The sequence below is a fragment of the Lagenorhynchus albirostris genome, chromosome 4, assembly GCF_949774975.1.
Source record: "Lagenorhynchus albirostris chromosome 4, mLagAlb1.1, whole genome shotgun sequence".
In the NCBI taxonomy this organism is placed as follows: Eukaryota; Metazoa; Chordata; class Mammalia; order Artiodactyla; family Delphinidae; genus Lagenorhynchus; species Lagenorhynchus albirostris.
In genome coordinates this window covers 12,621,885-12,648,176 of record NC_083098.1, presented here as the reverse complement: position 1 = coordinate 12,648,176, position 26,292 = coordinate 12,621,885, and the positions used below count along the sequence as shown (strand labels likewise).

Here is a 26,292-nt window from a genome sequence, read left to right as displayed (position 1 = left end):
TGAAGACACTATCAAATATCACAGCAATCGTGATATCAGAAATACCAAATGTGACAGATTCCTGATGCCTTCTAAGGCCTGGAGCTGCTACTTGTTCTAGTTAAACATCACTGATCTCTCCAGGGCACTAGAGTGCATCAGGCAGGCCTGGAATCATGGCTAGGCAGAGCAGAAATGACTACTAACGCTTGGCCAACTTTTAACTTGGAATGTCCCACGTATGAATACTTGGTATTCAAAACCATAGCTAGAAATGAGAATTAGTAACAATCAGTTGCATCAGAACTTTGGTTTCTTTGGATCACATCCATTTCCCACCTTCATAAACTATCCACACCCTGCCCTCCAGGTCATTGTAGCCAGTAGAATGAAATTGGGAATTTTGTTAATGAAGAGGCAGCAGACTATTGTGGTTAGGGGCACTGAGGCTAGAACGACATTATCTAGCTGCAATCCCACCTCTGCTGCTTGCTGTGCCTTGGGCAAATTTTTTTATCTCTCAGTACTGCCCTGTACCCCTGTAACAACTCCATACTTTGTCATAAGGATTAAGTAAGTCAACGCATATAAAGCACCTGAAACAGTATCTGACATATGTGAGTGCTAGTATTATTATATTATTACTGATATTACCTTTCTTAGTTGTGAAAAAGATAATATTCAAGGAAGTGTTTTTCAAACTATTTTATCCCTTTAGTAGATCATGAAATTAGTTTAATTTTCTTGCTTTGCATAAAAACTGAAATATAATCATGTAAAATAGAATAAATAAATAACATTAGAACTCAATGCACACAGTATAGATAAATATTATTCAATATTTTGTGGAACAAATACATATATGTATTCTCAGTTGTATGTGAAGTGTATTTCTTAATGTAATTATGGACCAAAACATTTGAAAAACACTGGCTTAGTATTATCATGCAGAAAGTATGGCAGCTTTATATCTGTGCAAAAGGGAATTTTAGAGTTTTGTTGCAGTTCTAATGTCAAACATTTAATTCATTCATAAATTCAACATTTACTTATAGAACATTTTCTACTGTAGGCACTCCACTATGATCTGGAGGAAAAAAATGACAAGAAAATTTTACATAATCCTTGCCTCAATGGACCTTACAACTTAATGGGAAAACACTCTTTATCAAATAAGTATATACTAACCACCAATTATGAGATACATTATTCCAACTTCTTACAAATATAAAGAGCTAAACTAAGAAATAAAGGAATAGAAAATAATCTCACCAAAAATTAGGAGTAAGAAACAACACTTAAAGATGCATTCAAAGCTGGGAGCTCCCTATAATGTTCCGTAATTAACTGAAGGAGTTGGAAAAAAGTGCAAATGTCGTTTGGGATATTTGCTTTTAACTAAATTTCTATTTATATTATTTCTACCATCTAATATTCATCAAATTGCCACTAATCCAGAGAGTCAGAGTCAGTAGCTTGTATAGCATATTTAGTAAATTTTTAGTAAAATCAATTAATAGCTCTTAAAATTTATATATATATATATTTAATGTAATTTGAATAAAAATCACAGTAGTGTCTTATCAGGAATTAGATTTTTTGCTGGAGGAATAAAAGGTAATATTATACATTTTTAGTGGAAATGTGGAGTGTTACAGCCTTTAGGCATGTGGTTATCAATATCTACTAAAATTAAAATTATGCATATCTTTGGCTAAGGAATTTCATGTTGGGGAATCTATTCTAACTTATTCCAGTATTAAAGGTAAATGATATTTACTGCAGCATTTTTAAAGTAACCAAGAATTGTAAATAAGGTCATGGCCTACTGATAGGGGAGTGAGTGAACACAATGTGAAAAATTCCTTCCATGACTTTATTATACAGTCATTTCAAAGACTGAATTAGACCTATGCCTGATGACTTAGAGTGGTAAAGAGATTTCCATGAGGAAATTCTGAGTGAGAAAAGCAAGATATTGAAAATGTGTATATAGTAAGATACCATTTTGGGTAAGATAAATAATGACCAAAATGTTGTACATATGTATATTTAGGTATGTATAGGTGTGTGTTTGCATATACATGAAAGTACGTGTGTATATGTGGTATATGTACGTGGTTATATGAGTATAGAGAAAAATATGGAGTGAATAACACTAGGCTATTAATATGTTAAATGGAAAGGCAAGAATGAGGGGCAGGATGTTGATGGGATGGAAGGAGAAAAAAGGACAAAAATATCCACAATAAAAACAAGTATTTTTTGGTCTTATTTATGTAAATTTGTATGTCTGTGTGAAAGAGAGGGGGAGGATAAAGAATAGAAAAATGGTTGCATAAAAGGAAACCATAAACGAAAATACAACCCACAGAATGGGAGAAAATATTTGGTAACAATGTGACCGACAAGGGATTAATCTCCAAATATACAAACAGCTCATGCAGCTCAATATCAAAAAAGAAAAAAAAACAATGAAAAAATGGGCAGAAGATCTAAATAGACACTTCTCCAAAGAAGATGGCCAAAAGCACATGAAAAAATGTTCAACATCACTAATTATTAGAGAAATGCAAATCAAAACTACAATGAGGTATCACTTCACACCGGTCAGAGTGGCCATCATCAAAAGTCTACAAACAATAAATGCTGGAGAAGGTGTAGAGAAAAGGGAACCCTCCTACTCTGTTGGTGGGAATGTAAATTTGTACAGCCACTATAGAGAATAGTATGGAGGTTCCTTAAGAAACTAAAAATAGAGCTACCATATGATCCAGCAATCTCACTCCTCGGCATATATCTGGAGAAAACAAGACTTCAAAAAGATACATGCCCCCCAACGTTCACTGCAGCACTATTTACAGTAGCGAAGACATGGAAGCAACCTAAATGTCCATCAGTAGATAAATGGATAAAGAAGATGTGGTATATATAAACAATGGGATATTATTCAGCCATAAAAAGAATGAAATAATGCCATTTGCAGCAACATGGATAGACCTAGAGATTATCATACTAAGTGAAGTCAGTCAGACAGAGAAAGACAAATATCATATGATATCGCTTATATGCAGAATATAAAAAAATTATACATATAAACTTATTTACAAAACAGAAACACACTCACAGACTTAGAGAATGAACTTATATTTACCGGGGGGAAGGGTAGGGGGGAGAGGGATAGATTGGGAGTTTGGGATTGACATATACGAACTGCTATATATAAAATAGATAATCAACATGGACCTATTGTATAGCACAGAGAACTCTACTCAGTACTCTGTAATAACCTGTATGGGAAAAGAATCTGAAAAAGAATAGATATATGTATAACTGAATCACTTTGCTGTACACCTGAAACTAACACAACATGTAAATCAACTATACTCCGATATAAAATAAAATTAAAATAAATATTATAGTTCCCCAAAATGCATGCATAGATGACTGTTAATAAAGTGTTAAAGAAATATAAGAGCAAAGTCAACAATACAAAAAGAAAAAAAAATAAATCAGTTGATGTTGATGCCTGTCAGTAAAGATTAAATATGAACATATGTGTTAAGTGACGACTAAGATTTTTCATGTTCTCTAGATACGATAGTTACTATTTTTCTAATTACACCACAGAAATCTTTGTTACTGGACTAGATTTGTAATGTCCCTTTGCCTTGAGGCTACCTCTCCCCTATCCCATCTCTCTTTATCACACACTCATACTCACAAACACAAACTCACAAGCAGTCACATGCCATAGAATTGCTCCTGCAAAACCAGACTTTAGTATCAGACCATAAGCAACTTTGATAAACTTTAACATGAAATTTATTGTTAACACATTACAAAGCTATTGCCATTTTTATGAACTATTGGGCAGTTTTGTTAGCTTTTAAAGCTTTGAGTCAATGCCTTACACAATATTTCTTTTATGAAGATAAAAAGGAACGCATTTCTCTCAGTGCCAAGAATAACTGTGTCCCTAAGCACTTTAACATATGCTGAAAACTGCATAACTGATCTAGACTTGTTATCTGGGCCTCTAGAAAGAGTGGTGTTAAACTTTACTCCTAGTTTCACGTATTTTTATTACCGTATTGGCTCTTTACTCAAATTTTCTCACTTATGTTTAGTTGTTTTAACATGGCAATATTTTAAAGCCATATTGAATGTTTTAGGATCAATGTAGGTTATGCATACATATACACAAATAACAATAAGGGCCCTGAAAAAAGCAGACACTCCAACACTGCCTTGTGTGGAACACAGAAGAAATAGGTCTTAGCAACACAGACCAAGGGTGACTACTCTTCCTTGACAAGGGGGAATTGTAAATTGATATCATAACGCATGCTATATTAGTTGAATATCTTTACCTAAAAGAAACTAAATATATGTATATGTAGATGTTATAGAAACAAATCCAATTCTTGTGTTTTTAAGTGCTCAAAATAAAGAATCTCTAAAATATATGTGCACCAACATGTGTGGATACCTGAACTTCAGGAAGCCAAACTGACTATTAAAGAGTGGGCAAAATTAGGTGACCAGTAGTATCCCTTAAAGAATTCTCTCTGTGGAAACCTAACAATCTCTGGTTTTGCCATATGTTTCAAAGTATTCCAGTAAGTTACTTTATAGAACAATAGATGTATAAGTTACCAGATTTTTTGAAATTGCATTGAATCCAGTCACTTAAAAAAAAAGTACAGGTGGAAAAATTACCCCTATTTTCTTTCTTTCAGCTAACATTTTTCTTCTATAAATTTATTTGATTGTGTCAGCATGATAATAGAAGCCAAAAAGGTTCATTATGCTCTCATTCAAACAAAATGACTAATAGCTAATCATCTACCTATGGAGCTTCTTTTCTTTGCACAAAATTTACCACAGTTTTGTACAAAACTTTAGAGGATCATAAATGATCATTTATAACTGACATATACGTACAATGAATGTATCATTTAAAAAATAGATTTACTTAATTTCCTAAAAGGTTTCTTGTTATATTACAGCCTTTTTGGTAAAATAATGTATGTTGTTTCACACTTAATCAAACAAATACTATATCTGTCTTGAAAGAAAATTATAGGAAAGAACTTAGATCACTAAGAATGATTCAGTCAAGTTATAGAAAATCAACGTAATATTTTAAGAAAGCAAAACTACTTCTCATTTTAACAAGTCTGTTATTCACACAACATGGGAAAAAAAATAAAAATTAAGCACAGGAAACATAATTACTAGGAGAAATTCAAGAAAACAAATAAATTTGGGAACCTCGTGTGAAAAGACATCTTTAAACCTTCACAAGAATAAGTCAAAATTTTTACTATCAACACAAACTTTTACTTTGACACAAAAATTTTTACTATAAACACAAACGTTTACTTTGACACAGTTCAATTCTAACAGAATATGTGAAAGGACAGTCTCATTTTTAATGTATGTAATAAAAACATGATGTAGATAAGGAAGCTCAGAATTATGTGGTAATCAACTCCCTTTGGACAGATGGTGCACCTGAGGCAGTTAGACTCCATTTCTCCTGCAAGATGGTGGCCATCTAAGGGCAATGTTGGTGCTGCACAAGGGGCAGGGTACCACCTGTCTATCACCAACAGCACTGGGAATCCCCCAGGCAATGCCTGCATTTAGCACAAGTTCTAAAGTCTTGGGCCCTCTGCAGCTGATACTTGGTATGAATAGAAGTACACCATTTAAAGGTGGCTCAAGTACACAGTAGATCCCTGAGGCTAACAATAATTTTGACTACATTTTTATTGTTTTGAAATTTTCTGATGTTTATATCAATACAATTGCTGCATCATCTCAGCAATACTGTACTGGAAACAACGTTAAAATTAAGCCATTGAGTACATTCATGATGCCTGAATCCCCGTCTGCAATATGAGAAGCATTCAATGAAAAGTGTAACATCATTTGAGGATATTGTCAATAAAATATGATGGGAAAAAGTACCAAATCTATATGAAAAATACATTTCTTGGCACAAGACATATGTTAAAAATACATTTGGGTAAATTTTATTATGCAGAGACACTTTATCAGGGTTAAATAACTTTAGTCATGTCATTTAAGTGCAACTATTAGAGATGGTAAAGTTGAGACAGGAGGGGAGATGTGTCCTCTAATTTATCCATTCAGACCTTCAACCATTCACTGAAAACACATTATGAGATTTTATGCCTGTAATTATGACAGACTGCTATTGATGAAACTAGTGTAATGAAGAAATTTCAACTGGGTTTTGCTTCCAGAATTGGCCATACAATATCAGACCAATTATCATGGACTACAGAGAATATATTCATTTCATTAAATGAATTTTGTCTCTTTTAATACAACAAAAATATATTGACACATCCAGTTAGCTAATATGCTGATATCACATATTTATATGGTAGTGAAATATTTTTAAATGCCATTTGAAGCAAAATAAAAAGAAGTAAATGTCTTTCAGTTAAGTTAAACTCAATTTCTTCTTAATTCATTGTAACTATTCTGAATTCCTCTTTGCCATGAGAAATGCTCTGAAGGCATATTCTCTCCTTTCAGAGGCTATGAAGCAACTGGAAGTCACTGAGTGGTGTTTGAAACCAGCTTTTGAGGTTCCACCTGCCTTGCCTTAGGACAGCACTGTGAAGACTTCCTTCTCTGCAGTTTCCTGCCTGCTTGAAATGAAGCACCCGGTTCTTCTCTCACTGTCACCCTGGTGACAATTGCAGTTCATCTCTGAATAAACAGGTAATTCAGGTAAAGTCCGATACTTCCTCCTTCCTACACTCTATTCCAGAGTCTTTTCTCTCATAAACAGAACAGTAATGATGCAGGAAAAAACAACATATATTTCCCAGCATCTTCGTAAGCCTTATTCAACTTCATGGTGATTTTTTTTTTCAATAAGGTGATTGATTACTTGGGTGTCTAAACTACAATACCAGTTCACTTCTTTTAATTCTTCTCTCATATATATATATATATATATATATATATATATAAAATATATAAAGAAAAGACCTAATTTTTTTTGCCAACTATCTAGTGCTGGGTATTCTATTTTATTTTTTCTTATTTTAGCCTCACAATAATCCTATCACTATTTTGCTCACCTTAAGAGCAAAGAAACTTCTCCTATAGTTAAGTCTTAGGGAAATGTAGATTTTCTATTATATCAACTTTTACTTCATGGAATTTAGTTCTCTATTAATTTCAGAGGAATGATCAACTTTATGCAAAGGAATTATAATTTGGAATATAATTTGTTTCAGAAAGCAAAGCATAATCTTATGGGAGGGACTCATCTAAATACTGTATATAACACTGGTTGGATTAAGATAAATTCCACAACCAATGTACAAAGTCCTTTGTTAAGACAAAACAAAACAAACAAACAGAAACCGGAAAAAAAAAAAATAGGAAAGTGTTTCCTGATTGAAGGGATCAGAAGAGTTCCAAGGAGATGGTCTTTGAGATAGGTCTTGAATGATAGATTTTTGTAAGGTGTGTGTATTGGAGGTTGAGGCTGGGGGAAGGGGTTTTAAGGAAACTACCAGGTGAAGTTAATGGCACAAGCACAGACAAGGTGTATGAACTAAAGGAGAGCATGTAGTTCTCAAAAACTGGAAAGTAGATTTAGGCTACAAAAAGGAGGAAGACAAATTTGAAAATAGTACCAAGTTTGGACATGGGAAAAAAATTAGGTCGCAGGTACTTCTGGGAGATAGTCCCTAGTAGTATAGATTTCACTGGCGTATTTGAAGATTTTTGGTTCATCCATCCTCCTAATAGACTCCACTGGGTGCTGCAACTCATTCCTTATAGACTACACTGGGTGCTGCAACTCATTCATTATCATCAAGCCAACATTCCAGTAACCTTGACTTACAAGAGATGGCTTCAACTTGTATGGTGCTCAGAATCTATTTTATAGTCTATTTTTATAAGCCTTTCGCTTATATAATAGTTCTGTTTTGTTTTTCACATCAGTCACAATTTATTGCAGTATTTTATGTAAATTCAAGGGCATATTCACAATAGGCACGGAAAAAAAGGTTTTTCTTCTGACATATATTGTTATTTGAAGTTTAGATACATCTAGGCATAAATTACAGTTTCACTCCAAAGAAACTACACAGTTTACTGACATCCAAAGACTGTTAAAGTCTTAACACAAAATAATTTAGATAGACTTAAAATCATTTTTCCTGGATTTAGAAAAAAAGTTTAGTCTTTGTAGATCCGATTCAGTGTGCAGAATTTTATTTTAGAACATAAATTGCCTTGATTACCAATTCTGCAATCTTATTCCTACAGCAGTAGGAAGAATTATACTGTCACTGTCATCTCTTGACTTTCATAGCACTCCAAATGCTTATTTAAAAAGTATGAATTTAATTTATATTTTAGCATTTGCAGTATAATGATTTTGCTAAACTTAAACAAAATTTCAAAGCCTTTATTTTCCCATTAACTTACATATTTGGTCTTAAGCATATAGGAGCTTATACTTAATTTCCTTCCCTTCCACAAAATATTTTATAAAAATAGTAAATACAGAAAAAAATATATGTATATAAAATCATTCATGTTTTAAATATCACTGGAATTTTGCAATGTCAACTATTTAGTATTGTTTTTAATATATCCAGTTAAAAAGGCAAATTTGTGTTGACCTGAGACATATAGTTCCTGATATTTCTCCTCTTATATGTTTAACTTTTCTTCTTTACATGATAGAAGTTTACACATAGAAGATTAACTATCTTTCTAATATAAAAATGTACAATAATAAGCAACATCTAGACACATTTGGCCAAAGGAGAAGTATCAGGGCAGACAGGATTTCTCAGCCATGAAGAATTCTAATATCCTATGACTGAGAGGATCTTTTAAGGCATTTGAAGTGCTCAGACTCATTCAGTAACATAAAAATACCACGGTTCAACCACATAAATTTACTTGGGCAATATTTGTAATACAATTTGCTTTCTCGGGAAGTAGGTATTACATATTGGATATACAATTTTTATAGAGTGTTTTTAATTATACAAGTGTGCCTGTGATTGCTGGTATAGTATATGAAGTCAGATGACATATTAAGAAATTGAAAAGTTTCTGTGGTTTAAGAAAACTCAAACAATGCTGAATCATTCTCTTTTCTGTTATGCAGTTAAGTTAGAAGAAATAATGCGTATGACATCGATTCATTTAATCACGTACCCATTCCCTTCCTCCCTCATTCACCCAATATTTACTGAGCATTACTATGTGGGCCAGGTGTTATAGACATAATGACTGATATACCTTCAGTTTTAAGGAACAAGACCTCTTAAAAACGCAAAACTGTACCAAAGGGTAACAAAATATGTTCTTTATATTCTAATATTCTAACTGTATTTTTATTCACAGATTTCAGAAAAAATACAATTACACTATTTCTTCAAGATAATATAACTATATAATTATGTGTATAAAATTGGTTGTAATTCTGCAAAAAAATAAACAGATATACATATGCACTAAGATCTTGCCCCACCTTTAAAAAAATGTGGTGAGGCAATTGAAAAATATAGCCCTTCTATTGCATTCATTTCTTTTAGACTATGATGAAAAACTTGAGTGGTTAACCCTATGTCTTCTAATATTTTCAATTTGCACTTAAAGAAAGTAAAAATAGGCAAGAAGCATTACTGTGTTTTCACGTCCTCCCTTTGATACAAATGAATCAAGCTATTGTTATATGGGTACATTAGGGCAACAAATTGAAGACTTCAACATTAATAAAAGGAGATAAGAAGCTGCCAGTAAGAAAGTATGAAAAAGTAGAAAATTTGACATCCTCTAAGGAATGGAAAATCATACTAGATATGAAAAAAATGACTGCTGGTGCAAAAGTAATGAACAGTGAAACCTAACTATAAAATGTTTAATGCTTGGAACTACAGAGTGTACCCATTAATATACTTCTATGACATGAAATATTATAGAGATTGAGTTAGGTGCCTCCAGTGTATAAAGTATGACCTGAGATTAAATTCTGAAATGATCATGAATTCTGTGAACCCACTGGAGTTCATCTGTTCTCTGAAAGCACAGTAAAGATGAGTGGTGACTAAACTCCCAGTTCAGTGTTTTCTAAATTGTCTGAAGCTGCTTATTTAGCTACTTGTGGGGCTTTACTTACTTTGAAAAAGTAGGCAATAGGCAGGAAAGTCAGATGTAGTATATAAATTCTTCCCAATGCACACAGTGAACCATCACAGAGCATTAACTGACCTCCTAGGGTCCCTATGTCAATTCCCAGAGGCCACGAGAATTAACTGCCCTTACACATCTCCCAAGCTGATAGGTCTCAAAGTTTAGAGAAATTTAACATTATTAAAATATTATACCCCTAGGCTTCATTCTCAGAAATCTTGATTGTATGTTCAGGCCTTTGTAATTTTCATAAAATTCTGGGTGATTATGATATGTTAGACATTGGTAACTCATTTTAAGCAGAGACTTGGGGCAAGTCTTGAGAGTTCCAATTATATACAAACAGTGTCTGTTTCCAGAGAAAAAGTATCATTTTGTATAAATAAAGTACCATTGATCAGAAAGGGACTTTTTTTGGCCACATCAGAACTCAGTGGCTATAACCACTGGGGTATATTTAACCAAGAGAATACAGACTCTTAATGAAGAGATAGAGAAATTTTCCTTGGGAAATTTATTTAATGTTAAGTTCACTATTTTACAGCCTATCAGTTTCATAATTCAACAGAATTCTTTAAGACAGAAAGTAACAGAGATTGGACTCATATGTGAGGAACTATTTCTGATGTGTATACAGTCGACCCTTGAAAACTCAGGGGTTAATCCAAATATAATTTATAGGTAGCCCCATATCTGTGGTTCCTTCACATCCTCCGATTCAACCAACTTGACCATGTAGTACTGCAGTATTTACTACTGAAAAATATCTGCGTGTAAGAGAACCAGCGCAGTTCAAACCCTCATTGTTCAAGGGTCAACTGTATTTGAAATATATGTTTTACAAAAGATATATATCTTAGCAACCATACACACACAAACACGCACACACCCCAAAACCTGTCACATGAGATAAAATCCAAACTCCGCACTTTGGTATACAATGTCCTTTCAAAATGTGAGCTAATTTTTCTGTCATATCTTCCACTCTTGCCTTACTCATATGAAGGTCCTGACCCAGAAAGTCTCACAGAGCCCTGGATCTAGTGTGACTCTAGTGTGACTCTACATTTTCTGAATATACAGTTTCAATGAGGTATAGTCAGAATTAACTTAATTTAATACATAATAAGTATTAATAGAGTAATTATGTGGACTTAGAGGATATGAAAAAATAAAGGATTCCATCAAGTTCAAAGGTCTTTAAAGTTAAATGGAAAAAAATATTTATATATCTTAGGTGTCAAAAAATTATCTAAAATCCAATCAAGTCCTATAAAAGTGTGGAAGGTTTACAAACAATATAATTAGATTGGGGACCTATACACATGAGTTCTTCCAGTTTATAAAGTTATGTTAAAGATCATTTCTAGACCTCAGTATATTTAATACAATCCTAAACAAAAGCCTGTTACTATCTTGGCTCAGTATCCCCCAAATTGGTTAGAATTACCTTATTATTACTTTAATGGATAAGATTTTTTCAAATTTAGAGAGAGATCAAATTAATAACAAAAATTTTTAAGAGAATAAAATCAGATATATTAATATTATTAATGTTAGATGTATGAACTAGTAAAGTTCAATATTTGTGTATTTATAACGTGCCTAATTGAAGTAATACATAATTGAATAATTTAGATGTTAAAGTAGAAATGTTATTAAGTTGTTATATAGTATTGGAGATTATAAACAAACTTAAGATGTCATATAATTATACATTTATTAGAATACTCAAATACTGGGATATTTTGTTAATGATATAACCGAAGTAGAGTACTTTAAAAAGGTGAACAAATGTACTTAACTTACAGCTGCAGTTTATAATATTCAAAGGTGTTTCATTAACTTTTTAAGTGACACCAAATATTTTTCGAATATTTAAAAGTAATTGTTGGGCTTCCCTGGTGGCGCAGTGGTTGAGAGTCCGCCTGCCGATGCAGAGGACACGGGTTCGTGCCCCGGTCCGGGAGGATCCCACGTGCCGCAGAGCGGCTGGGCCCGTGAGCCATGGCCGCTGGGCCTGCGCATCCGGAGCCTGTGCTGCGCAACGGGAGAGGCCACAACAGTGACAGGCCCGCATACCGCAAAAAAAAGTAATTGTTAAAACAGAAGGAGGGGGTGAAGAATGAGCAGAGAGAGGCTGACTGACTAAAGACTTAAAAAGTTAAAGTCTTAATAAGAGAGTAGATTTTTAAATTTGTAACCTTAATAAATTGTACATTTATTTTAAAACCAAATCAACTCCTACATGGTCTTTTCTGCTCACAAAAACCACCCTTAAAGACACCAATGAGTCATTATGAACCAATCGTTAACCTCTTAATGCAAAGTTATTTCTCTTTTCCTATGACTTATAATAAGGTTTTTACAATACCTGTCAGAATCCTTCTCTTTTTCTATTTAAAATTCTGTTTTCTTCAGTGGACTACGAGCTGCTTATAGCCTGCTCTGTACATTCATTACATCCTCAAACAAAATATTACTAAATTAAGTGCATCCTTCCTCTTTGAACAATTTTCTGGATAAGGTGATGCTATGCTCTGTCTATAAAACTCTTGCTACCTTTGCTGTGTCGCTATTTCTTCCTCATACCCATTAGGAGTAAGCATTCCCTAAGGCTAACCTATTCCCCCACCCTGTACCTTATCATCACCAGTTCTCCCCCAGAGAGCGCATCTATTCTCAGTTTTAACCACTCCTTCTCAAATCAGTACAGGTACTTCGGCAATTGCCTTTGAGCTCCAGCGCCATGTTTATGATTACCTGCCAGACATTAAGATTTCTCATCTCAGCAAATAACATGGCTTTAAAAATGTCAAAAGAATTTCTTCAAAGCCAGCATAGTCTGTGGTTTTCTCACTTTCTAGCAGGAGCAACATTATTTTTCCAGTTACCTACTACTGAAAACTTGGAATCGTTATTGGCATTTCCCTCTTTCAATACATTTCCTCCCATTCTCAGTGAGTCTCCTTGAGGATTTATTTCTCTATGTATCTGCCCTTTTCTACCATTCTCTCTACCACCATCACCCCATCGTCCTGGTTTCTGCCACCATAGTTCATGTCCAGACCATCTCCCACATTTAGCAGTTGGCTGACCGTTCTTCCTGAGTGTTGTCTCTCATTATAATCTACCTCATGTGCTGCTGCCAGGGTGATCTACCAACCTGATACACATCAGTCCTCGAATAGGGTCCAAATTCTTTAGCTATACATTTAAATGCTCTGTGTTTTAGCATCATAATAACTCCCTAATGTTATTTCCCATGCTTTCCTTTCATGGATGCTCTAATCCAAGGGCTGGTAAACTTTTCTGTAAAGGGTCAGATCATAAACATTTTAGGCTTTGTGGGTCATACAGTCTATGGTATCTGTCCCAACCATGCATTATAGCACAAAAGCAGCCATAGATAACACATAAAGAAATGGATGTGGCTATGTTCCAATAAAACTTTATAAAACAAAACAGGTGGTGGGGGGACTAGATTGAGCTGGAGGGCCATATAGAGCCCACACCTGTGTCTAATCCAATCACATTTATCTGCTCTTTTCCTTCAGATGTAATCACCGTCTCACTTCCATAGACTCTTTCACAATTCAAAGGCCCCCTCTCTTCTTTTCTGATCATGGAAGTCTTATGAATCTCTATATGCCTAATACTCTCTTTGGAAACTTCTTTTAATCCTCAATTTCACAGTGATCCATTTTTTTCTTAAAACTTCAGTAGATGTCTCCTTTCTTTGTTTTTTCATTCACTTAAACACTTAGGAAACACTCACATGTCAGAAGCTATTACAGGGACTAAAGTTATAAAGATGAGCAGATACTGTATGAATGGCAAGTCTTGTGTGAAGGGGGTGCAGGTGGGGATGGGAGTGGTGGTAAGTTGCAGTGACTTCACTTTAATACATGTAATGAAAATATGAGTATCACATTTATTCTTGGCTAAGACGTTCAATTTATACCTGAATTTAGAGGACAGTAATAAACAATCACTACATTACATATTTTTAAATTACTACTATATTTTAAAACTAACTATATTTTAAAGTTGTCATAACAAATAGCTAGTAAGCACTTAAAATATCAATGAACCATAAGTGATATTATTAAAAAAAATAAGCCAACTGAAGGTTTAAAGCTTAAATGTCTTGCAGTTTCTGTCATAATATTATATTGAACTATGTTTCATATGTTAAAGTTTAAAACCTACTTAAAAAATCAATATAGTGAAAAGAAAGATAAAGTATATCCATTGTTAATCCTCTATTTATAACCATGCTAACATTGCTAGTGTCATGTCTCTACTTATGTTTCACTGCGATGTCGTATTGCTGTTTTGCAAGTAAAATTATTAGACACATCAAATAATGTGTAAAAATAATATAAAAATAAGATACTTATTTAATGAAAAATTTGAGTTAAAATGAAGCCAAACTAAACATAAGAGGTTTCTTTTTATGCAGAGAAGGGCAAGTAGATGTATCTTAAAAACAAAATAGCTTACTTTTTTGTATGCCTTAAGTATAGGGCCTGTTGCATAAAAACAGTTATGTGTGTATATCATCTTTTCTAACAGATAACAAGTTTATGGAGAGCAAGGATCATATGGGGTATGTTTTTATATCCATTTTGCTTCATACAGTATCCTACTGAAAATACTTGTTCATAGTTATGGAAGCAGAAGATATGAAATAAATATTTTGTTCCTTAAAGAAACTATTATAAGGTCTAAACTTTTTAAAAAACATAGGAGTAAAAGTTTTATTAAATATCCCATATTTGATTTAAAATCAGCAAATACAGTACATATAAAAAACTGTATCTGCTTCAGCAAGGTTGCAGGATATAAGATCAATATACAAAAATCAATTATATTTCATATCTAATCAACAAACAATCCAAAGTAAAATAATAAAACAATCCCATTTATAATAGCTTCAAAAAGAATAAAATATTCATGAATACATTCAATGAAAGAAGAGTAAGACTTGTACACTGAACACTACAAAACATAGTTGAAAGAAATTAAAGAAGAGCTAAATAAATTGACAGAAAGCTCATGTTCATTGATTGGAAGATTTAATATTTTTAAGATGGGAATACTCCCCAATTTGATCTGCAGATTCAGTATAATCTCTATAAAAATCCTAGCTGCCAGTTTTGCAGAATTTGACAGGTTGACTTTAAAATTCACACGGAAATTAAAGGAACCCAGAGTAGTCAAAATGATCTTGAGAAGAACAAAATTGAATGACTTACATACTCTGATTACAAACGTACAATAATCAAGATACTGTGGGATTAGGATGAGAACAGACATACAGATAAATAGAATAGAACTGAGGGTCCAGAAGTAAGCATCCGCATTTATAGTCAATTGTACTTTGACAAAGATGGCGTGACCATTCAATGGGTACAATTGGTGTTGGAACAAGTGTATATCCACATGCAAAAGAGTAAAATTGGGCCCCTACTTCACAACATACACAAAAATTAAATCAAAATGAATCACTGTTTAAAATGTAAGAGCTGAACTATAAAAGTATTAGAAGAAATCTTAAGAGTAAATCTTAGTAACATTGGGTTAGGTAAAGTTACCCAGCTACCAAAAAAAAAAAAAAAGATAAGCTGGACTTCATGAAAATTAAAAACTTCTGTGCTACAAATGATACCATCAAGATAGTAAACAGACAACCCACAGTTGGTGGAAAATATGTGCAAATCCTATATCTGATAAGGGGCTTGTATTCAGTATATACAAAGAACTTTTACAACCTAACAATAAAAAGAAAACCCAATTAAAAATGGTGAAAGGATTTGAATAGATATTTCTTCAAGTATGTACAAATGGCCAATAAGCACATGAAAAGATGGTCATCATTAGTCACTAGAAAAATGTAAATCAAAACCATAATCAGATATCACCTCACAGCCACTAGGATTGCTATAATAATAATATTAATATTAATAAAATTAGAAAATAACAAGTGTTGTTAAGGATGTGAAGAAACTGGAACCCTCACGCATTGCTGGTGAGGACGCTAAGTGGTACAGTCACACTGGAAAGCAGTTCAGTAATCCTCAAAACGTTAAACATACAGTTATCATATGAATGATCAATTCCACTTCAAGATATATGTGAATAGCAATGAAAAAAATATGATCACATAAAAGCTTGTACATAGAAGTTAATAGCATCATTATTCATAATAGCCAAAAAGTGGAAACAACACAAATGCCCATAAACTGTATAATGGATAAACAAATGTGGTATATCCAGACAATGGAATATTGTTTACCAATAAAAATGAATGAAGTACCAAAGTACCAATCCATGCTACAATAGGGATGAATCTTGAGAACATAACGCTAAGTGAAAGACGTCAGTCACAAAAGTCCTTATATTGTATATTTCCATTTATGTTAAATGTCCAGAAGAGGCAAATCCACAGAAAGAGAAAACAGATTAACGGTTGCCAAAGCCTGGGAGAATGGAGAAATGAGGAGTGACTACTATTGGGTACAGAGTTTATTTTTGGGGTGATATTCTTAAAATAGATAATGGTGAGGGTTGAATAACTGTGAATATACTAAAACCACTGAATTTTGTACTTTAAAAGGGTAAATATTATGGTACTTGACTTATAATTCAATAAAGCTATTATATTTTTTCAATCTGCACTTGCTTCAGGAAGTGAAATAGGCTTCTCTTTCAAAAAATAATTAACAAGTGCTCGCTTCAGCAGCACATATACTAAAATTGGAATGATACAGAGAAGATTAGCATGGCCCCTGCACAAGGATGACATGCAAATTCGTGAAGCGTTCCATATTTTTAACATCATTAATCATTAGAGAAATGCAAATCAAAACTACAATGAGGTATCACCTCACACCGGTCAGAATAGCCATCATCAAAAAATCTAAAAACAATAAATGCTGGAGAGGGTGTGGAGAAAAGGGAACACTCTTGCACTGCTAGTGGGAATGTGAATTGGTACAGCCACTATGGAGAACAGTATGGAGTTTCCTTAAAAAACTACAAATAGAACTACCATATGACCCAGCAATCCCACTACTGGGCATATACCCTGAGAAAACCATAATTCAAAAAGAGTCATGTACCAAAATGTTCATTGCAGCTCTATTTACAATAGCCAGAAGATGGAAACAACCTAAGTGTCTATCATCGGATGAATGGATAAAGAAGATGTGGCACATATATACAATGGAATATTACTCAGCCATAAGAAGAAACAAAATTGAGTTATTTGTAGTGAGGTGGATGGATCTACAGTCTGTCATACAGAGTGAAGTAAGTCAGAAAGAGAAAGACAAATACCATATGCTAACACATATATATGGAATCTAAGAAAAAAAAAATGTCACGAAGAACCTAGGGGTAAGACAGGAATAGAGACACAGACCTACTAGAGAATGGACTTGAGGATACAGGGAGGGGGAAGGGTAAGCTGTGACAAAGTGAGAGAGTGGCATGGACACATATACACTACCAAATGTAAAATAGATAACTAGTGGGAAGCAGTCGCGTAGCACAGGGAGATCAACTGGGTGCTTTGTGACCACCTAGAGTGGGATAGGGAGGGTGAGAGGGAGGGAGACGCAAGAGGGAAGAGATATGGGAACATATGTATATGTATAACTGAGTCACTTTGTTATAAAGCAGAAACTAAACACCGTTGTAAAGCAATTATACTCCAATAAAGATGTAAAAAAAAAAAACTCAACAAAAAATAACTAACAAAATAAAATTTCAAGACTAGATTTTGTGGCAATGTCTCTTTCTGTAAAGCTACCTTATTTCTCCAGGTTCTGTTAACCCTGCCTCAGGAATGCATGGCCAGACTTCCTCCCCAAGAAATATAATTCTTTGAATATGCTTCGAAGTTCCCTAGTTCCTACTGGTACACAGAAGAGCTAAGGTGCTAGTCTCTGTCACTCAGGGGAATGTTAGCTTGTCTCTGACCATTCCTAAAATTCTACATTGTACTTAAAACCTTATAAAAAATGAGAAGTGATGCGAAGTGAAATTCATGGATTATCCTACTTCTCATTTTTGTAAAGATTGTTTACTTCTTTTCTCTTAAATCTGCTAGTAATCCTTCTGAGTAGTTATAGTAATAAACAGATTCAAGTTGCCTTTCAACTTTTCTCATTTCCTCATATCCAGTCTTATAGCTCTGAGTAATAATTATAGGACTGAAAACATAAAATAAGGCCATAACAATAAGACAACAATAGAAACACCAAGAAAGCAATAGGACGTGTTAGAAAATGTCATGTTAGTAAACAGATGGCATTAAGATTTAACTGTATCTAGAACATTCTTTAAATTTAAATTTTGATTTTGAAAATTCACTATCAGTGTTACTCAAGGTTTTAAGAACATCAGTGTTCTTATAAGAATATGAGGAAAGTTTTCAAAGTAAAAATATATTCCAATAATATCAGCCATTATGTTACAAAATAATTATACAAAATACATGAAGTTAAAAAACTAACAAGCGAGACAGCTAAATGAATACTTACACAAGAAATTCTATTAGTTTTTACTGCTGGCATAATGAATTACCGCTAATTTAGTTGTGTAAAATAACATGAATTGATTTTATAGTTCTCTAGGTCAGAAGTCCAGTATGTTTCTCATGAGAGAAAACCAAGGTGTCTATATCTCTGTAATTCCTTGGGAGTGTAGGGGAGAATTTGTTTCCTGCTCATATGAGTTGTTGGCAGAACTAAGCTTCTTGCAGTTGTAGGACTCGGGTCCCCACTCTCTTGCAGGCTTTAAACTGAGACTGGCATCCACATTTCTTAGTTCATGGTCTACTCTCTCTTCCCCTTTTAGAGCTCAGGTGGTTACACTGGGTCCACCTGGATAATCCAGGATAATCTCCCCACTGTAAAGTCAGCTGATTAGCAGCCCTAATTCCATCTGCTACATTAGTTTCCCTTTTCTGTATAATTCTCCTTTCCCTATCACATTCCTCATGCAATGTAACATATTCAAAATACTGAGGATTAGGGTGTGGACATGTTTGAGGGGCCACCATTCTGCCTACCACAGTATATAATCAATGTAGTTGTTAATTAGTAGGGGGAGGGGCAAGATGGTCTCTTTTTTTCTTAGAAAAAAGGAATTTTTAAAATTGAAGTCAGATATTTTCCTTAGCTTTTTGATATAAATAGAGAAAGAAAAAGATGACTGGGATACCTTACAAGGAAAATATAAGGTGATATTATTTTTATTCATCAATTCAAAATATATTTTTGGGTAACTACTTTGTATAAGTTGTAGACTAGGCCCTCAGTATGCAACAATGAACAAAACACAAATAGACCTTGCCTTCTGAGGGCTTAAAGTCTAGTAAGAGAAATGAGCAATGGCCACATAAACACATAAATAAATCTACAATCACAACTTACAGTAAGTAGTATAAAGAAAACAGCATAAATAGTATAGAGTAGCATTTAGTGACAGAGGACTCTGCTACGGGTGAAGGCGAGCTACATCGGATGGTCAAGGATTATTTTAAATGGCAATGACCTGAAGGATTTCATGTTTCCCAACAAAGGAAGTGAAGAACCCTTGGGCATGGAGAGTAAACGTTTTTGTTATAGACATCTTTTGTTATAAATTGCACAAACATAACCTAAGGAAATACACGTTGAGGCTGCCTGAGGACTGCCTGCCAAATCAAAACTGTAGAGAGTCAATACTTCCCGACACCTCCACCACCACCCTAGCTGTTGCCTGGACTATTAGTAGCACCCATACTGGTCTTCCTATCCCCACCGTTGCCTGTTAGAGTCTATTTTTTACATATAAGCCAGAATGTCTGTTTTTTGAAAAAACAAAAAACAAAAAAAAGGTAAGTTAGGCAAAATTAGTCCTCTGTTGAAGCCATTTGAGTGGCTTCCCACTGTATTCATAGTGAAATCAAATTCCTTACCAGGTCTTAGAAGGTACTATATAGTCTTCTCCTCAAACCTCACCCCCCTTCCCGCCGCGCCCCCCCACCGCCTCCTTGCACTGCTAGAGCATCATCTCCTACCATCCTCCTTTGCTGACCCTGCTCTTGCCATAGTGTCTTTGGTTATTTGTAAGTGCACTCCTCTCTCAGGCCTTATGGCCTACAAAACATACAGGAACTCCCACTCTTAACCCTTGCTATCCTTCATACCCTGCTTTATGAATATTTTCACAGAATTTGCCACCTGACATAACATTTTATTTGTTTGTTCTATTTGTTTATTGTCTGTTTCCCTGTATTAGGATGGAAGTTCTATGAGAGCAGTGGAATTTTCTGATTTCTTCCATAATGAATCCCCAACAATGCCTGGTACATGGAAGATGATCAGTAACTTTTACTCACTGAATTAATGGAAACAGCTTTTAGGGAAATTTCAAAGGTTACTTCTTACCTAAGGAGCTGTGCCCTCGGGTAAGATTTAGAGACAGTATATCTGGATTCTGGTCTTAACTTCAAAACCTACTCTAACACGTGTTAATACCTTAGATAAACCACTTGTTAACATGATCTTCAGGTTATTCCTCTGTAAAATAGAAAAATATATATATTTCTGTCCTATCTTCAGGATATTTAGGATTAAATAAGAGAATATATATGAAATTATTAAATATAGATACTGCAAAGGTATGAAATGTGATTATTACTCTGTGCCTTTCTCGGTCATTCTTAACTTTGAGTTTTATAAATATTAGATTACATTGGCAACACTCATAAAATACAATTAAAAATAACCTTATTTTTTTGTGTCTCACAATCCTTTAAAATTTATTCTGCAGGCTTAATTTTCCCTTATTCTTGGATAAAAATTCTGACAGGCCCTATGACTCTTGTGTTTATTCTTAAGCAATAAAGGAACATTGGTCACATTCTTAATTCAGTGATTTGAAAATCTCTAGCCTTAGTAAAAATTCAAACTCTGACCCTGGTTAGATATTGGGGCTTCTCTCCTCCCCCATCCTGCAGGTGGGGAATTTTTAGCTGGGGAAATATAGTTGACTTTTTTCTCCTTCCCAGACCAGCTGTTCTGTGATTTCTGCTCTCTTAGTTTTCTAACTGGGATTTCTGGCTCCCTCAGAGTCGGAACACAGGAGAGCAGAAGAGAAAGAAAAGGGTATTATCATTCTTGGTCCTGCATTTGCAACTTTCATGGATCTTTAGAAACCATGGCACTTATCCTTTCTCCTCCTAACACATGCATTTTCATGGGTGTTCCTGTCACAGATTTCATATCTACTCTAGCTGGTTGCTAGCTTCTTCCCCAATCCCTGGAATCCAGTGGTACTTCCAGATTCGCTAGAGAATTCTCTCTAGTGAGGTTTGTTTGTTCCTATAATTGGCCTTTAGAATGGGACCTAAGATGACTCAGACGAGATATTCTATCTTCTGTCTGGCTTATATCTACTACACAGGGCACATGTATAATTTGCCCTACAAACACTGAGGATTCAAATTACACAATGTAGCATCAATTTCTACTTCAATCAGCTCTAAATGTTAGTTAAATAGTTACTCATGTTTAAGTGGCACGAATCAGCCACTAGGCCTCCATGTCTTCCATCCTGCAGGAAATACATATTACATTTTCTAATTAGACTTCCTTCCCTCTTTCCTTCCTTACCCTCTCTCTCGGCTGAGGTGAAGGCTGAAAACTTCTTCAACTCTTCTCCGTGGGAGTAGGGTGGGTGGGATGTGCAGTAAAAGGACTCATAGAACAGCAACAGCTCTATCCAAAGAAATCTTCTCCAAAATGTCTCTAACTTCCAGCATGCTTTTATCTTCTATGTGAGTAGGCATTTAAGAAGAGTATAAGCATTGATTGTACCTTCCTTTGACAATTTTTCATTGTGGCATTGTATCCATTTTGGAGTGTCATATGTATTGTATCATGATACCACAAAAAACTTTTCAGTTTACCATCCTGTTACATTTCTATTAAAAAAAAAACACAAACCCTGCAGCCTCCATTGTGTGCATGTGTGTTTTTAGATAGATAGTTTAGGTCCTCACTGCCTCAGAATAGTTATTACCAGGTTTTCTAGCTGATCTCTTTGCCTATTCTTTCTCCTTCTCCAACTACATCTTTCTATAGAGGGAAGTTCCTTAGATACTACTGTATGCATGTAACTTACTTGCTCTGAGGGATTTAATGGCTCTACTTGCTTACTGGCAAAAACAAACAAACAAAATCTGAACACTTCAGTGTCCTACTGTGCTACCTTATTATTGGACAGAAGCTGATTATGGCAGAGTCATTCCTAAAGGGTTAGAAGTCATATGCAAATCTCAATGCTTGGAAAAGAAAATGAGTCATCCACATCAAATGTTAACAACAAATTTTCCTCCCTACTTGGCAGTGTGCTGACAGGCAGCCTGGGATATGGTCCTCTTCATCACTGCCCATGTGTCCAAGAGAGAACAGGACTTCCTTTTATACAGACTTGAGTCCCTGAAGGGATACTTGATTCTAAAGTTTCTAAATTGTAGTTAAATTTCCTACATGAGTGCTGCTTACGACCAAGTTCCCCCAATTAGTTTTTCAAGGAAGACTTAGAAAAATTTATCACCTCAGTGGAGCTTACAAACAGAAAGCCAGGCTGAATGTCTTTAATCACCATCTGGTCTCAGAAAATGACACTTCCCTAAGCCACTCCCCAACTGTGGCCTTCGATCTTCAGTTGCCACTCAACAATGTTTGATTCCATTTGACTAATGATTGGCTGTGATGACTCTTCAGTGAGATATGACCACCTTTAGGTGAAATTTCTATACTCAAGCATTGGTTAATAAGAATACTTTGGTCTACACAGGCTGGGCCTTCTAATTTTAGAGCAAGGCATTTAACTGGTTGCTACCTTAGGTTGTGGCTTCTCAACATTAGGCTAGTAGTTCTCTGCACAGTAAAATATTTTAGGAAGCTTTTTAAAATGCCAGGTCCTATCCCCAGAAACTGATTTATTTGATTTGGGGCAGGAAGCAGGAACCAGGTATTTTTACCAGCTCCTCAGGTGACTGTACTGTGCAAAAAGCTTAAGAACTGCTGAATTAGGCTGACCATAATTTTATTCTAGACATGGGTATTCTAGAGGCTTCCTAGCATTGACTAAAATTATCCTGAATTATGTCTGGATAGGACCCAGAATTCAAAGATACTGACATGATAATTTTTCTTCTTGATTTCAAAATTATATATCTGTAGAGACATGATTTCAGGAAATAGATTCCACCATTATCATAATTTTATGATGTTCAGGCATAAAACTTGTATTTCCCCTCATCAGTTGAAAATAGGTGCAGGAAAGGGAGAACCAGTCATTCAGCTCTCCATCAATTTAACACAGCACAGGCTCCCAGAATCATACAAAAGGCCTTTCTTTCTTCTTCTTCTAATTCAGCTGAGATGGGTGTGCTTTGGCTCATTGATTTTATATTTTTCCAGCCAAGGTACCAACATCAATTTAGGTATCTGGGGCTTCCTTGATGGCGCAGTGGTTGACAGTCCACCTGCCGATGCAGGGGATACGGGTTCGTGCCCCGGTCTGGGAAGATCCCACATGCCGCGGAGCGGCTGGGCCCGTGAGCCATGGCCGCTGAGCCTGCGCTTCCGGAGCCTGTGCTCCGCAACGGGAGAGGCCACAATAGTGAGAGGCCCGTGTTCCGCAAAAAAAACACAAAAAAAACTAAAACTATAATTACCATATGACCCAGCAATTCCACTACTGGGCATATACACAGAGAAAACCATAATTCAAAAAGACACATGCACCCCAATGTTCATTGCAGCACTATTTACAATAGCCAGGTCATGGAAGCAACCTAAATGCCCATCAACAGATGAATGGATAAAGATGTGGTGTATATATATATATACAATGGAATATTACTCAGCCATAAAAAGGAATGAAATTGGGTCATACGTAGACACATGGATGGATCTAGAGACTGTTATACAGAGTGAAGTAAGTCAGAAAGAGAAAAACAAATATCGTATATTAAAGCATATATGTGGAATTAGAAAAATGGTACAGATGAACCAGTTTGCAGGGCAGAGATAGAGACATAGATGTAGAGAACAAATGTATGGACACCAAGGGTAGAAAGTGGCGGGGGAGCGGTGGTGGGATGAATTGGGAGATTGGGATTGCCATATATACACTAATATGTATAAAATGAATAATTAATAAGAACCTGCTGTATAAAAAAAATAAAATAAAATTCAAAAATTCTAAATAAAAGCCTAAAATATTTACAGAAAATGTTTGCCAACCCCTGCATTAGACAGCTGTCTAGGTGACTAATCAGCTACATCTTTAGAGGGTCTTTTAAAATCCTTCACAGTAGGAATACATACTCCTGTTTAAGCTCCTCTGTTAATGTAAGTATTATAATCAATCCATTCAATCTATTCAAACACCTATTCAAGACTTGACCCCTCTTATTTTTTACTCTGAGTATATAGGCTATTCCATTTGGAATATTCTTTACCCTTTCTTCCATTACTTCCTGATACCCTTGGCAATTCCAGATGTACTGATTGCTAAATTATAGAGTTTCAAATAGAAATCACACCCTGTAACATGACATTTACAAGACCCTCTTACCAACGCTGACTTGTGCACATGTATTGTTCCAAATAGAGGCTGAAAATCAGTTAGGTGCAGGGATCACATTTTATTCTTTTTGTATTCCCTAATATAACCCAATACTTGGCAAGCTTCCTATAAAACAGTGGTTTTTAAAGTATGGTGGGTCTGTAGACACCATGTTGTTCAAAATACAGATTCTAACACTGATCATGCATTACTCTCAGGAGCAATGTCTTAAGTGACAGAACGTTGTGCTGGTTAGGCCTTGGCAGTTATAATTTTGCTTCTACGGGACATTTCATTTAGGACCAGTTGGGATGTCAACCACTGAGTGTAGTTAAGATTTCTGCAAGTGCAGTTCTTGCTACCCATGTCTCTTGTATTTAAATATTTATATTGAGAGGATTTCAGGGAGTATGGTTTATATTCTAATTCACCCAAGTCTATACCACAACTTAAACAAAAACCGTATTATAATCCTGTACAGTAGGATCTCTTAACCTCAAGTACAAACCAGTATTCATAACTACCACAGTATAAGGCTATTAGGTTATAGAACAGTGATTTATATTTTGAGTGTTTTGCAATGACCAAATAAAATAGAATAAAACAGTCAGATTTTTAGTATAAGTAGCAGTTGATGCTCCAATTCCTTACTTTTGCTTTACTTAAATTTATTTAAACTGTTTCAATGCAGTGGTATGCAAAGTCTGTCACTATTTTAAGCTGCACATTATCTAATAAAGAAAGAACTATCTAGATGATTTTTCTTATGTCATTTACTATTCTACTGTTTCTATTCATTACAGGGTTTCCTTGTCTTTTTGAAAAATATTATAGCCCATGTGCTCAAAAGATATATTCTGCTTATTAAAATTTGATATCATATATTAGATTTCATCAGTTCCTCTTATACAGATAATATATAGAATAAAAAAGCAATTTAAAATATAAATATTTTTGTTTCCAAAATAAAGTAATACAAAATTGATTTTGTAATTAATGCATTTGTAGTTAATCAGATATGCTAGTGAGAATCATCCTCTCAAGTGTGGCAAAGTATTGATACTTTTTGTAACATAATTCTAAAGTACTCTACATTATATGTAAGAAAATGAGAATTAAAGCTAGAATAATTTAATAGCTAACTTACAGTTTGTACAGATAATCCTACATAAAAAAATCAATTCACCTAAATCTTCCCACGTAAACCTATATTGAGAACCATAAACTTTAATATTTCATTGGCAATGTGTTATGTTTGCAAAAAATCTATTGTCGCTATTTATTTAACTCTACTCTACTAATGAAAATGGCAGCAGAAATGTACATATTTTAAAAACACATTCCAAATTACTTAGACAACATTAAATATGGCCATTTTCAGAGAATTAAGAAAACTAGAATCCCAGGACAGTGATGATGTGTACAGTTAAAAGAACTAGTCTAATTTCCACT

At 34.6% G+C, this 26,292-nt stretch overlaps 1 protein-coding gene and 1 non-coding gene across 3 annotated transcripts in view; one reads left to right on the top strand and one right to left on the bottom strand.

Moving 5' to 3' along the window:
• GRID2 (glutamate ionotropic receptor delta type subunit 2) overlaps positions 1–26,292 on the bottom strand; it is a 1,331,651-nt gene that overhangs the window by 442,481 nt on the left and 862,878 nt on the right. The gene's annotated exons all lie outside the window — the stretch shown is intronic.
• On the top strand, positions 16,930–17,036 carry LOC132520140 (U6 spliceosomal RNA). Its single transcript, XR_009540500.1, has one exon. It is a non-coding gene; the product is annotated as a U6 spliceosomal RNA (small nuclear RNA).